At 34.3% G+C, this 16,118-nt stretch overlaps 1 long non-coding RNA gene across 1 annotated transcript in view; it reads right to left on the reverse strand.

Annotated features, from left to right (window-relative positions):
- Positions 1-4,591: 4,591 nt before the first annotated feature.
- Positions 4,592-16,118, reverse strand: part of LOC141552683 (uncharacterized) — a 72,102-nt gene continuing 60,575 nt past the window's right edge. The window contains exons 2-4 of the long non-coding RNA XR_012485238.1: positions 13,515-13,697; positions 11,497-11,575; positions 4,592-4,848 (exon numbers count right to left, since the gene is read on the reverse strand). This is a non-coding gene — a long non-coding RNA (uncharacterized LOC141552683). The remainder of the gene's footprint in view (positions 4,849-11,496; positions 11,576-13,514; positions 13,698-16,118) is intronic.

A 16,118-nucleotide genomic window follows, 5' to 3' on the forward strand; every position in this document is an offset into this window, starting at 1 on the left:
TCTCCCTGGCTTCCTTTAACTCCCAACTAAAATTCTACCTTGTACTACAAGCTTTTCCCAACCTTTCTTAATTCCAGTGCTTTCCCTCTACTAATTATTTCCTAATTATCCTATGTATAGTCTGCTGTGTTTACATGTTGTTTTCCCCATCAGATTTTCAGCTCCTTGAAGCTCCTTGAGCCCATTTTTTGTTTCTTCCTGTATACTCAGCACTTATCATAGTGCCTGAGACTTAATAGTTGTTAAATAAATATTGATAGATTGTTAGAATGAGAGAGAGTAACATCTACAGTGATCACTGTACAATCTCTTACCTTTAAGTCTTTTGTAGTAGAAGTTTAGAACTCTAAATTTCAGCAGTTGGTTTTAAAGAAATAATTAAAGAGGCCATGGGAATCACCTAATTGCCCAACAGTTAGTAGCAAGTTTTATCTTTGCACCACCAAAAAGTGAAAAAAGTGTCAATGCATAACTTATATATTCATGTGGAGCTCATTAAAGAACATAGCATAGGTGGGTGGTCATGTCCCAAAGTGAAGAAAAGCTATGAAATGACTGCCTTAGGTGTTCCTTCTGGATTGACAATGTGTCTTTATTTTTTTTTTTTTAATGGAAAAGTTGGCCTTTGAACACATTTAATACCCTGAACAGATTTAGGCATAGGTTATCTGGATCAGATGTTTGTCTTAGTCAGCTTCTCTTGATAACATTAAGTATAACATATATTCAGTAGCCTGGGGAGCCTGTTTTTGTCACACAGAAACAGAATGTGTCATTACTGGTGAGAATATAAACCATTTTGAGATCTGGAGAATTCACTTGCCATTGTGTGTGTAAGAGAAAGACAGGAAGAGAAACAGAGACAGAGAAGACAGAAAGACAAAGAATAGTCTTATAAAAGATTTGTGCAAAAGTTACAAAAGGGAAAATATGTTGAGCTTTTAGTATGAAAGTTTTGAGTTTGTAAACATTTGCATAAAAGAACATCATTAATTCTTAACTAGTCAGAAGAAAGGATTAGAATAAATTCCAGTTATTTAAAGTGACTCTCTGGATCAAATGAGGATTGTTTTAGTATTTTCAATATATGAAAATCTGGCAATAAATGGATTAGTCCCCTGAGTAATCTGACTTCACAGGTGGGAATTTATGTCACTGACACCTTACATAGTGATGGGGCTTTTAGTGGTCACATAAAGGACTGGAGAATAAAAAAGCTATCCAGAATACCATCTTTCTCCTCAATCTCTGAACATTCTGGTTTTATTTATTGCTTTCTAGGCTTTTCTTTTTACATGCCTGACTCCTCTTCAAATGAATACTCCCACATCTCACCTTCTCTTATGAAATTTCCATCATCCTTTAAACAAGGCGCATTGCTTAATTTGAGCACAAGTTTTGGGGAGGTGCAGATTCCCAAAATAAACATGGCATGTGTCCTATAAGCTAATCTTTTGATAGTCTCAATTTCCTCACATAATTTTTTCTTGTCTCAAAGAATGATGTGGGCATCCGCTTTATCAAAATTTACCCTTTGACTTGTACTGTTAATTATATTCCATTGACTTTGATTCAACAAACATTTTAAAATAACTCTTAAGTAATAGACTCTCAGCTACAAATCCAAAGTTCAAAATGAAATAGATACTTCTTTTCAAAGAATTTGCATTCTGTTTCTCTCATTCCTTACTCCATTAATCCCTGCATCAAACTCCCTTCTCTCTATGTACTTTCTCCTTTCCTTGAGCCTACAAAAATTTCATCCTAAAATTTTCTATACTGAAAGGATTCAAAAAAATTCCCCAAACTCTCTCGCTTCTAATTCTGCTTCTTAAAATTGACAAAAAGTCTTCATTCACTTGCTCTTTTCCTCACTACCTCCTTGAATTCTGGCTTTCTTAATACGGTTTCCTCCAAGTTCACTAATAACCTTTTTATTGCTAAAGTCAATCCCCACTTTTGTGTCTTTGTTATCTTAGCTTTCTCTGTGACAAGCAATATTTTGAATGATGCCTTCTGTAAAGTCTTTATTCCCTTGGTTTAGATGGCAAAGCTGAAAGGTAGACCATCTTGTCCTAAAGAGTAGGTCAGAATGCAGATGTGTATCTCCCAGATATGGTAGATGTTTCCAGGAATTCTCTTGGTGTAATAAATCACTGTTTAATGCAACAAAAAGAGATTTAGCCTCTGGGTGTTTGTGATGAAGAACTTTAAGAACAGACAGGAAATATGCAGGCAATGGAGCGTGGAAGAAGGGTTAGCATTGTGGTTCCAGTGGTCTAGAGAGCTGTGTTATGAGTCAGAAGAGGAAAAAAGAATGTAGTCTGCCTGTGAGGGAGTGAGTACATTAAATGTTCTTAGTTGTAGAGGCCGTGCAGGTAGTGGCTGAGGGACTGATTACCCTAATTGGTACCCAGTGCCAAAGGCTCTGAACAAATCCCACAGTTAGCAAAGTGGGTTGTAGCTCCTTCTCCAGCAGCAGCCAGCATGGGAGAGGAAGTCCATACTCTCTACTTGTGAGGAAAACAAATCAGCAAAAGTCATTTCCAGTGGCAGATCCATAGAGGGCTGGGTCTGGCCCTGGGGTAAAGTTTGGTTTAGGAAAAGGGAGAAAAGTAGAGTAAAGTAGAGAAAGGTGTAGTGTAATACAGTAGAGTATATTGTACAGCATAGTATAGTACAATATAGTATACTATAGTATAGTATAACATAATATAGTAAAATATAGTACAGTATAGTATAGTATAATATAGTATATATATATATTTAATACAGTATAGTAGAGTACAGTAGTGTAGTATAATAGAGTATGTTATATATATGTATATATATATATATATTATAGTAGAGCACAGTGTAGTATAGTACAATAGAGTAGACTGTAGTATAATAGTAGAGTAATTAGAGTATAACAGACACGATCTTGTGCATCTAACTTAGACTGCATGCATGCTGGGACCTGTTCTTCTTATGGAGTGACTCCAATATCCATAAAATAATGAGGAAAGAGCCCCCGTAGATATTATGTCTAATGACAAAATAATTTGCTAGCGGCTTGTAGTTTCCACACAGCAAAACAAGCCACCACATTGAATGAGCATAGCAATTGGACTCAGAGATTGAAGAGTGACTATGACCATGTCTATGTACACCTGTCTGTAATGTATCATCAGCAATATTTGAAGAAGAATCGATGCTCTTATAAATCGGTAGATTGTTCAGAGTAAAGTATATGGACTTCCTTTCTTAGGGCACATGGTACTGCTGCAGGAGAAGTAGGACCTGTAACCCACTTTGCTAATAGACTTGTTTAGAGTCTATGGCATTTTATATTACTTAACATAGTCAGTCTCTCAGTCAATAAACATTTATTTATGAGTTAGGCACTGTGCTAAGTAGTGGAGATGCAAAAAGAGGCAGAAGCCAATTCCTGACCTTAAAGGCACATCCAATCCAACTTAGGAGACAACAAGCAAATGAATATGTAGCAACAAGCTACATACAGGTAAATAAAAAAAAAATAATTAGGACAGGGAAGACACTAGAATTAAGAGGGGTGGGGAAAGGCTTCCTGTAGAAAATTAGATTTTAGTTGGGACTTAAAAGATATCAGAGAAATCAAAAATAAATAGGATATTCTTGGCATGGGGGACAGCCAGTGAATACATTCAGAGCTGAGAGATGGAGTGTCTTTTGGAATAGCAAGTTAATATTTCTGGATCAAAGAGTTCCTTGCTGCATCCTAGTGTGATCATTTTGATTTCCAGTAATAATAAGAATTTAATTGTGAAGTCATTTGTAAAGAGTTTCCAGTATGAAGAGGAACTATTGCAGAAATCTATTGGCTCCAAGAGAAGTGATAAGGAAGGCTGATCATCTCATATAAAGAGGGGGCCTTGACTGGGAAAGGTGATGGAAGCAAGGTTACCACTGCTTTTGCATAACACTCAACACCAGAGAAAAAGAACAGTTCATAAAAAAGTAAAAGGTTTGAGAATGAGTCTTCACAGATAATTTAGGAACAGTGGATGAAAGGACCCAGTTTTGAATTCTGTCATTTACTACTTATGTAATCTTGAAAAAGTCCTCTCTAGGGGTAGCTAGGTGGCACAGTGGATAGAGCACCAGTCCTGAATTCAGGAGGACTCAAGTTCAAATCTGGTCTCAGACACTTAACACTTCCTACCTGTGTGACCCGGGGCAAGTCACTTAACCCCAGCCTCAGGGGAAAAAAAAAAAAGTCCTCTCTGAACTCAGTTTCTTCATATGTAAAATGAGATTGAACTTTATACTCTACCTGCATTCCAAAAAAGCAAAAAAAAAAAAAAAAAGTTCAGGCTGAAAAATTAAATACATATTTACTAATCTCATAATAATCTTCAACAGAAAAAGATATTGATACTGAACAAATATAAGGGGTATTTGAAGAAATCCTATATACTATTCAACTTACAAGCATACCAAATAATAGAAACCTAATAAAAAAAGTAAATAAGTACAATTTCAATAAAAAGTATAAATAAGATACAAATTACATTATATTTATTGGTTATTATTTAAATAAAAGCAAAAGACTGATTAATGGGGTAGAGGGACAATTAGGATTTTTGTTAAAGGCTTGAGGGGCTTAAAGTTTAAAGGAAAAGTTAGGGGCAAAGTGATGGCCACTGACTAAATTTCCTGAGCCCCTATAGGTGAATATGTCTTTTGTGGAAGGAGATAGCTGAAAAAGCGATCATATAAAAGGAGAAATCAAAAGGGTAGAGGTAAGGAACATTTATCATGTTTATAGGTAAGAACTGAAGTTTCCTCATTAATTGATACTTCCAGGAATTAGGTAGATTTAATCTGAAAAAGAAAGAATGCAAAAAAAAAATAATTAAAAAAAATAAGGATCAGGATAGAAGAAGGAATTTAAGCTTGATATTTGATACTTCAGAAGCTTTTTCCACATAATGGACACAAACTTAATTTTTTTTAAATTACAACTTTAAAGTTTTCTTTTTTATACTTAATATTTTTCTAATTTCATGAAAAGATAGTTTTTTAACATTAACTTTTGTACAATTTTGAATTCCAAATTTTTCTCTCCCTCTTTCTTCCTCAAGACAGAAAGCAATCTGACATAGATTATACATGTATAATCACATTAAACATTTCCACATTAGTTATATTGTAGGGGAAAAAAAGAATCAGAACAGAGGCAACTAGAGGGCATAGCGGATAGAGCACCAGCTCGGAATCAGGAGGACCTGACTCAAATCCAACCTGTGACCCTGGTTGCCTGACCTGACTCAAATCCAACCTATAACCCTGGTTGCCTGACCTGACTCAAATCCAACCTGTGACCCTGGTTGCCTCTCTAATTCCAATAGCCTCCTCAAAAATAAATAAATAAGTAAATAATAGATAAATAAATAAATAACATTTTTAAAATTGGAAAAGAATCAGAACAAAAGGTAGAAACCATGAGAAAGGGAAAAAAACAACTAAAAAGTAAAAATAGTAAGTTTTGATTTCTATTCCGACTCTACAATTCTTCTCTGGATGTGTATAGCATTTTTCATCATGAGTCTTTTCAAATTGCCTTAGATCACTTTATTGCTGAGAAGAGTTAAGTCTAGTAATTCCTCAATTGATGAGCTTCCCTCAGTTTTCAATTTTTTGTCAGCATGAAAAGAGCTGCTATAAATATTTTTGTACATGTATGATCTAGCTCTCTGTAGGGCCTCAGGATCAGTCAGAGTCAGGATTAGTCAAAGTCCTTGGTCTTTAGGAGGAGAAGTGAAGGAGGCAGGCAAGTTGCCACTTGACTCATTAAAGATGAATCCCGGACTTAGGAGTCGAGAGGATGAAGTCTTCTCTCTTCAGTGTACTACCATTGAGAGAGTCTGACCCTCTCCCTCAGCCCTCCAATCCTTGCCTCTGATTACCTCTTATCACAACACATTCAGCAAATGCCAATCTTGAGGAGAGCCACCACATCACCATATGTTTATAGAACTATTATCACACCTTGAGTAGATAAAAGTGCTCTGCTGTCTTTAGATTCAAATACACCTTTTCAGAGTTCCAGTCTTCTGGACATGTGGGTCCTTTTCCCTTTTTATGATCTTTTTGGGATACAGACTTATTAGTTTTTAACTCTGGATCAAAGGTATGCACAATCAATAATTTCATTAAAAAGAATGAAAACAGAATGACAACATAGCAAAACACATGGGATATAGCAAAAGCAGAAATCAGAAGTTTATATTTCTAAACACATAAAATGGAAAAAGAGCAGACCAATAAATTGAATGTCTAATTAAAAATCTGAAAAAGAACAAACTGAAAATTTCCAACTAAACATCAAATTGGAAACCCAAAAATTCATGAGATTAATAAAATTGAGTGTAGGAAAAATTGATGAACAAAACTAAAAATTGATTTCATGACAAAATAAAATAGATAAACCATCAGTTAGTGATTTTTTTTAAAAAAAAGAAAATCTAATCACTAATATTAAAAAAGTGATTGTTACCAATAAAGGTGAAAACAAAATATTTATAAGATGTTATTTTGCCCAGTTATATGCCTACGAATCTAAGTAATATGGAAGAATATTTACAAAAATATAAACTTCCTAGATTAGCAAAAAATGAAATAGAATATCTGAATAAACCTATTTTAGAAAAAAATTTGAACAGGACATTAATGAGCTTCTTAAGAAAAAAGCACCACCAGGACCAGAAGGACTTACAAGTGACTTCTACCAAACATTACAAGACCAATTAATTCTAAAAAAAACAAAAAACAAAAACAAAACTGGCAAACAAAGAGATGGAAATTGAGGGAATGACTATCAATGGAGGAATTGCTAAACAAGTTGTAATACATGATCATGATGAAATATAACTGTTTTAAGAAATTTAGAGTTGAATAATCCTAGAAAACCATAGAAAGACTTGCAAGAAATAATGAAGAATGAAATGAGGTGAAACAAGACAATATTCTATACAGTAACATCAATTTTGTTCTAAGAACAACTCTGGGTGATCAGTCATTTTACTTGTTATAAATATCCAATTAACTACAAAGAACCTATGAAGGAAAATGCTATCTGTACCCAGAAAAAGAACTGATAAAGAGAAGTATGTGTAGTATGGTTCTCTCTCTCTCTCTCTCTCTCTCTCTCTCTCTCTCTCTCTCTTTCTGTCTCTCTCTCTCTCTCTCTCTCTCTCTCTCTCTCTCTCTCCATACACACACACACATGTATGTGTATATACATATATAATTATTATTTTTAATAATATTAAAAATTAAAAGGAAAAATTAGTACAACTGCTCAATATTTTGGAAATGTACAATAATATGTGCAATGAGAAACAATTCAATATATGCCTGTCACCTCCATGAAATGGTGGGAATAACCTTTCATTCTCTCTCTTTTTTTTTGAGGGGGAGTCATGTTTGAGTTTTATAATTTTGCTATACTTTCTTTTGCTTTGTCTGTATAGTATATAGGTTTCTTTTTTCCATTTAATTTTTTTCTCCGATTCTTTGCCATCACAAAAAAAAAAAAATCCACCTATAGCCACCTATAGTTTAGCATATATGGAGACTTTCTTCTTATGGGGGCTTCCTTGGAGTTTAAGTATAGTAATTGAATTTCTATATCAACAAGTATAGATATTTTAATTACTTCATTTCCATAATTCCAATTGATTTTCAAAATAGTTGTATCAATTTATAATTCCACCAACTATGCATTAGAACAACTATCAACTCATAACCCCTCCGACAATTTCTTGACTATTTTTCCATTTTTTAAAAAAAATCTTTTTTAACAATTTCTTGGATATGAAGTACAACATTAGAATTATTTTCTTTTATTATTAGTGATCTGAAGCATTCTTTCATGTGGTTATGAATACTTTGCAGTTATTTTGAGAAGTATTTGTTCATATCCAACTTTACATGTCTTTACATTTCTATCTCTCTGTATATATATATATCTATCTATCTCTATCTCTACATCTTGGAAGCAAACTCTTATTAGAGAAATTTGACATGAAGATTATTTCCCATTTGACCTCTTTCCTTCTTATCTTACATGTATCAATATTGTCTGTGGAGAAGCTTTTCACTTTCATGTTATCAAAATTATTTATTTTTGTAATTGTGTTCAATCCCTTGTTGTTTATGAATACTTTTCCTACCCATAGTTATGAGAAGTCTATGATCTGTTTTTCTTCTGTTTTTATGTGGTCTTTAATATTAAAGTCCTGTATCAATTCAGAATATATAGAATGATATAGTCTACAATATGGATATAGGTCTAATTTTGGCCAGGATGTTTTATAATTTCCCCATCAATTTTTTTTCTTTTTTATTAAAAAGGGAGGAGTTTTTTTCTATGTAATTTCTATTTTCTGTTTTATTGAACATTGAGTTATTGAATCCAATTTTTTTCTAATTCTACCTTTTTTGGTCTATTGCATTCATCTGCTTCTTTGGGTTTTTTTTTAACGATGGTTTTAATGACTGCTATTTTATAATGTATTCTGAGGCCTAGAAGTGCTATTCTTTCTATGCTAATATCCCTCCTCTTCATAATTCTTTGATATTTGAGATCATTTGTTTTTTCAAATGAATTTTGTATTATTTTATCAAGTTCTACAAGGTATATTCCCTTTGGTAATTTGATTTATATAGAATTGAAGTGCACGGTAAATTTGATATTAGGGTAATTTTATTATGCTACTATAAGCACTGAATAGTATTTCAGATATTTAAGTTGTCATCTATTTTTTAAAGGAGAATTTTGTAATTGGATCTATATAAAACTTTGGTGTACTTTGGTAGACTGATCCCCAGATATTTTATGCATTTTGTGAGTTTTTGGAATGATTTTTTCTCTTCTATAATGGTTATCTGAAATTTGTTGTTGTGGCATAGAATTTGATATGGGCTTTCGAAAGTTTATTTTATCCATATTGTCTTTTTCTTTGGGTTCTTTAGCATATCTTAGAGATCTGAAATTGCCTTATTATCTGTGACATAATTTCTTTTTTGTGGTTTCTTAGGAGTGTTGGAGATCAATGAAAATATTTTTTCCACCATTTTCTTGTTCATGTGACATAGAAGTACATATAAATTGCAAAGTAAACAAGGGCCTTGAATCAGAAAATAAAATTCAGAAATATAGAAAATGAAATAGGGAAAAACTTCTTAGAAATAGGTATAGTAAAATTAGAGTATAAAAAACAGAAGTTTATCAGGTGAGAAAAGAATAAACATTTATTAAGCCCCTACTATTTGTACCAAACACACTAGCACTGGGAATATGAAAGAATAATGAAGACAGTTCCTGACCTCAAGAGGGAATTGACAAGAAAAAAAGAGATGATGTATTGAGCCACTTTATAATTAAATGGCAGTGGGGAAGGGCAAAATTAAACTAGAAAAAAATAACAGAATTAAAATAAAGACAAATTCACAATTTAAATTAACTCAAAGATGATAATCAAACAATATAATTGGGGAAATAGGGAGAATATATGGGGATAAACTCACCCACAAATAGCATGAGCAAAATTAATCACAGGGACAAAGTACATAAAAATGAATAAGATACAAAATCAATACAAAAATATGTGAAGGAGGGGCAGGTAGGTAATGCAGTGGATAAGAACTAGCCAAAGAATCAGGAAATCTAAGTTCAAATCTGGTCTCAGACACTTAACACTTATAAAGTTTAATAATAATAATAATTACTAATCTGAATGATTTAAACAGCCTAATAGAAAAAAAAAAACAACAATATAAAATAAAACAAACACAGCAATCTGTTATATAAAAGAAATTCATTTATGAAGGAAAAAATAGCTTAGAAAATGATATGCTGGAAAAATTTTACTATGCAATCATGAATTTTTTCAAAAAGGAACTGCAATTATCAGATAAAGCAAAAAAAATTTTTTTTGTTGCAAGAGATGGTTCTCTGAGTAGAGGAAGAACAAGAAGTGTTTGTGAAAATGAAGGTGATATAAAAACAAGAAATAGCAACAAAAAATTCAAAGGTAAGATATGTAATTTACCTGGATAAATAATTTCTAATGTTCTTTCTATTTGTAGAAATTTCTATGAATTTATTATTTGCTGCATTTTTTTCTTAATGATTTTATGAAAAGGAACAGATTAGATCATTTCAGAGCTACAACATTGTAAATAACTTCCACAAAGTAGTCAGATTGCATACTCTGTGGAGAAGCAGTGGTGGTGGCAAGGAGTGAAGATGGGCCTTAAACAACATTAATAAAACATTAATAAAACCTCAGTTTTGTTTTTGCCAACAGAAGACTGTGGGTATTTTGTTGCTTCCTCTTTAATATTTGTGCAAGACACGTCCCACAGTAAGATATACTTGGAAAAACAGTAACAAAATACAACCAAGAACTCTTTTACATTTTTTTAAGGAGAGCATATAAAATATTGGGAAAATAAAAATTAGATAGAAATTAACAAGTATGTCACTTATAATTCTATAACATAGCTTTAGCTCTATTAACATTTAGTATTTTCCTTATTTTATATTGATAAAACAAATTCATTTGGGCTTGACCCAGGAGTGTTTTGGGAATCCACTGAGAGTCCACTATACTGGTGGGTGGTGATTAGGTTATTATTATCGTTTTGAAGGAAAGCAACTTCAAGACCAGGGACAGGTGTTATACCTATTTGGATATTTCTTGTTTAGTCAGATGTTTATTCAAGTGAAATAGAGATAGGTACCAGGAGAATCTATGCAATACTGCCATTTTAAATCTCTGCATTGGTTAGCTGGAAAAGTAAAACTTACCTGAAACTTGGTGGTTAGGAACCAGAACAAGGAGGTATCATCAACCAGAGTTCCTTGAAGGGAAGTTCCTTTCTTCTGAGATGATCTTCCATTTATATTGTATATATCTAATGTGTATGGTGAATTTTATCTTGTCTCCCAAATTAGAATGAACTTGAAGACTAGGACCAATTTTTGCTTTTCTTTGTTTTCCCCAGTGCCTATTGCAAAGTAAGAGCTTAAAAAATTCCTGTTGATTGACTCACTATCAGAACTTCTCAGTACCCAGGCCACTATTTAAGAATAGGAGCTGACATGGACTGGTAGAATTTTCTAATTTGTAATTCACCATATCAATGAAATCCTAGGTATGATCAAATGTTTGCATTTTTTTGAGAAGTAGTATAGTTTAGGCTAGCAGTCCTCAAACTTTTATTATACTCTTAAAAATTATTGAGAATCCCCAAAATTTTTATTTGTGTAATTTATGCCTATATTTGCCACATTTTAAAAATTTAAATAAAATTTAAAATATATTTAATTCATTTTATCATATAATAATTATAAAATAATAATTTTTGTTAACATAAATAATATATTTTTATAAAAAACAATCATTTTTTAAATCAATGAAAAGAGTAGCAGTGTTTTCCTTACTTTTCTTTAATCTTTACCTTAATAGAAGACAGTTAGACTCTGAATCCAATCTGTTGTGATATGTTTTTCTGGTTGAAGTATGTGAAGAAAATCTGACTTCACATAGATATGTAATTGGAAAAAGAAGAAATATTTTAGTAGTTAATAACAACTTAGTATCAATATGAAAATTGTTTTGACTTCATTGACCTCCTAAAAGAGTTCTGGGAACCTTCAATGTCCAAGGACCATATTTTACATATTTTACTATATTGCTAATGTAGTAAACAGAGCATGGGAGTTGGAATGGGGGAATTGGCTTCAAATCCCATTCTAGATATAGTCATGTGAACCTAGACAAGTCACTGAATTTTTCTGAGCCTCAGTTTCCTCATCTGTGAAATGAGAAGGATGTACTCGATCTCTTCCAACTCCCAATTCCCTCTTTCGTCCTGATGACTCCAGCTGGAAGATATGCTGATATCTTCTTCCAGGTCAAGATGGAGAGAAAGGCAATCCAAGGCTCCAAGTGAAAGTTGGAAAACTGAGCAAAGGAATGGGAACTTACATGTGAGAATCAAATCTAAAAGGCAGGAGCTATGAACTTTGGGGACTGGGGACAAATGGGATCAGAATTGGAAAAGCTCCAAAATCAGTAAGACATGAAATCAGAAGTAATACTTGAGAGTAAGGGGAATTATACCGATTTAATATTCACTAGAAAATACCAACTCTTAATGGGAACTTTGTTCTATTTGGTCCTTGAAAGACATCATAACTTTAGTAAAGTTTGATCAAAGCAAGGTGACTGCTTTACTTGAGAATATTCTGAGATGAATTTGGGGTAAGGCAAAATCCTCATGATAGACAGAAAGGGGGCTATATTGGGACCTGGACATATTCTGAGTGTTTTAGAATCTTGTGATCTGATTCACCTTTTATCAGTCAAGAATTTTGATAGATCTCCATTCTCCCTGCTTTTCTTTTGGTCTAAACTAAACCAATCCAGTGATTCAGGCTCCAGGGATTATTGTCATGAGACACTCATAAATTGTAGGATACAATAAAAACCACTTTATTAATTAAGATATTAAAAGAATGTACTTCAAAGTTAAAAAAAAATACGACATACTACTCTCCTTTGCGTACAGTAACCAGATCAAAAACTCAAGAAAATATCTTTTGTTTTGATCCTTCTATCTTCCTCTTCTTCCTCCCACTCTTCTTTCCAGCAGCTCAAATCTGTTCTCTAAAACCAGTTATCATTTAGGGGAGTTTTTATGCTTCAAGAGGCAAGTGATCGGAAAGATCACCTGCTCTTATTTTCCCTGCTTTATAAGTTTCTATGAAGTAGCAGAAAATAGCAAAGACAAATGTAGAGAGGAGGAGGAGAAGGAAGAAGAAGAGGGGTGGTGATGGAGGAGGAGGAGGAGGAAGAAGAAGAAGAGAAGAAGGAGGAAGAGGAGAAGGAGGAGAAACAGGAAAAAGAGGAAGTAGAGGAAGAGTGGAAAAAAGAAGTAGAGAAGAAAGAAAAGGAGAATGAAAAGGAGGACAATGAGAGGGAGAAGAAAGAGGACAAGAGGGAGGAAGAAGAGGAGAAAGAGGAGGAGGAGAAAAAAGAGGAGGAGGAGGAATAGGCAGTTTCAACAACATGAGTTTTCTGCTCCTCTTCACAGAGTCCCAGCTCCTCCCTAAAGCTCCCACCAAAAGCCCAGCTCCTGTCACATTTACTATCATCATTTACTTAAAAGCTGTTATGTGCAAGATGTGCTATAGACTGGAAGTGTAAGAAACAGAAAAAAAAAAAACTCTATATCTATACCTTTCCCTAACAATAAATAGAGAACATTTCATCGAGTTTAGCATACAGCCTGGTACATAGTAAATAAATATTGTTGAATGACAAAACTTGAGCATTAACATTTTGTTACAAGATAGATCCCCCTCCTTTCCCCCCCTCCTCTCCCCTCCCCTCTTTTCCTCTCCCCTCTCTTCCCTTCCCCTTCCTTTCCCTTCCTCCTCTCCTCCAACTCCCACTCTAGGTGAGGCACTTTACCTTATTGGCCAAAACTGTTAAAAGGGCATGGAAGACAATACTTAGTGAGACAAGGAGATCAGTTTGCTCTTTCACAGCTGGTTTTTGGCTCCATAGGATAACACTGGCCCATGGGACAGCACCTTCTTTATGAGGTTGTTGTAAAGATCAGATGAGATATTTGTGAAGCACTTAGCACAGAGCCTGGAAGAGAGTGGGAGCTATATAGATGTTTTGATCATTTTAGCATCACTATAACATCCTTGTCATCCAGTCTTCTGAACCTTCCCTTCAGCATTATCATATCTCTCTCTCTCTCTCTCTCTCTCTCTCTCTCTCTCTCTCTCTCTCTCTCTCTCTCTCTCTCTCTCTCTCTCTCTCTCTTTCTCTCTCTGACTTTGTCTGTCTGTCTCTCTCTGACTTTGTCTGTCTCTCTTTGTCTCTCTCTCTATTTCTGTCTGTCTCTCCTCTCTCTCTCCCCCTTTCCATCCATCTCTGTCTCTCTCTGTTTTCTGTCTCCCTCCCTAGTAATAGAAATAGCCATGTGCCATCATAGCCAGCCTTTTTCTCCCCAACAGTTACTTTAACATAGAAAAGATAGCCAATAAGAATACTACAGTAGGTAAGATGTGGGAATTCATCTCCATGCAGGAAGACTTTGGTTAGGAGAACAAGGTGTGGAAATGTACAAGGACTTGGGACATTTGGCTCATTTCTTTTAAGGGAGAGAAAGAACATATGAGGAAGAGATGCTCAGGAAAGGGAATTCCGGCACAAGAAGTGGCCAACAAGATGAATGGAATGTTGTTAGTCAGCTGGTAACATGCCCTTTCAAGAGGTAATAATATTAATAATAATGATGATGATCATGATGATGATGATGCTTTATTACAGTTCTCTAAGCAAGATGTGGAAAGCAATGTGAAGGAGAGGTGGTGGAAAGAAGGCTGTGTGTTCCCAAGAAGGGCTTGGCTGTATCTTCGCTGCCCTAACCATGATCTCTGGAGATCTAATTATATCATATTGTATTTTATCATATAGTACACAGGTGGAAGATATAAATTGTGGTCTTTGAGTCAACCCCCAGAATACAGTTCTTGAACAGATACTATAGGTTGACAGTGAATTGAACATGGAATTGAAAAGGAGGAAAGGAGTAGCCTGAATTGCATTTGAGGAATTAATCAACACAGAAAGTAAACTGAATGGAATCAATTGAAGAAGCTACAAATTGAAATTCTAAAAACACCATGATACGTTTATCTGTATGATGGGGACTCAGGTTAAATGATTTCTGTGGTCCTATCTAACTTTATGGACTTTTAGAGGCAACATCTGCCCCTTAAAACATAGAAATGGTCATACCCAATTAAGAGCAAGCAATCTCCAACAGAAGAAGGGAATCGCGTACCAGTGAAATAATCATGTCTATTGCTTTCACATAGTAAACATCTATTTTACTTTAGTAACACAGAAAGCTGAGTCTTCTGAGTACTTTTGGAACTAATGATTACAATGCCATCATGCTTTATTAGCCTCCAAAATTTCAGTGGCTCCCTATCACCTACAAGATAAAGTAGAAATTACTTAGCCTGGCATATCAATCATCCCACACTATATCCCTAACCTACCTTTCTAACTTCACCTAAAATCTCTGACCTACATACATCCTCTGCTCCAGTCTTACTGTTGTACTTATGGGCCATTTCTTCCAGGTACATATCTGACATGTTCCCACTTTCAGAGTTTTGCATGTACCATTCTTTTCAGCTGAAATGTGCAACACTGCCCTTCCCATCTGAATGCTTTATAGAGCTGAAGACCTGACAGTTACTTCCTCCTCTGATAACTCAGTCTACAGCAATAGCTCCCTTCTCTGACTTTGAAATGCTATCTGTATTATCTGTTTGGTATGTACTTTATACAGCCTTATAATATTAGATATTTCTTTTATGTGTGTTCCTTCTGCCTCCCTGGTTGGTCCTTAAGAAGATACAGTATTTTCTATGGTATCCAGCACTTAATATGTATTTAATTAATATTTGTTGATTTGTTTACTATTTAACTTTTTACTTAGAAATCTCAGTGGCTCCTTACCACCTCCCAGATAAAAATGTTAATCCCTTCAGGCCCTCCCTAATTATCTTTCCACTTACTTTTCCATCCGAAATTTCCAGGCTTATTTCATATTGTACCACCACTGTCTCTTCCCTCCCCTCCTTGCATTCTTATGCTCCAGCTAGGATAGATAGCTCTCTGCCTCTCACTCTCTTTTTTCCCTGTATTCACTAAGTTCTCTTGTCATGTTGCCTTTTCTCTGACTATTGTTCTATGCTTGGAATGCCTTTTCTTCTTTTCCCTTATTTAACATATAACTCAAAAGCTATTACCATCAGAGAATTTTTCCTGATTTCCCTGGGACCCCATGAGATATTTCATGTTTATTATACTTATATAATATAGGTGTTTCAGAGCTATCTGTCTAGCCCTCTCATTACCCTACTATATTATCAGTTCCTTGATATTAGGACCTTGTCTATTTTAAGTTTTGTAGCTCCTCCAGTTCCTAGTATAGTTCTCTGTACCTAGTTGGCACTTAATATTTTTTGCCTTTGTATGCTTCCA

Source organism: Sminthopsis crassicaudata, chromosome 1, assembly GCF_048593235.1.
Source record: "Sminthopsis crassicaudata isolate SCR6 chromosome 1, ASM4859323v1, whole genome shotgun sequence".
NCBI classification, from domain to species: Eukaryota; Metazoa; Chordata; class Mammalia; order Dasyuromorphia; family Dasyuridae; genus Sminthopsis; species Sminthopsis crassicaudata.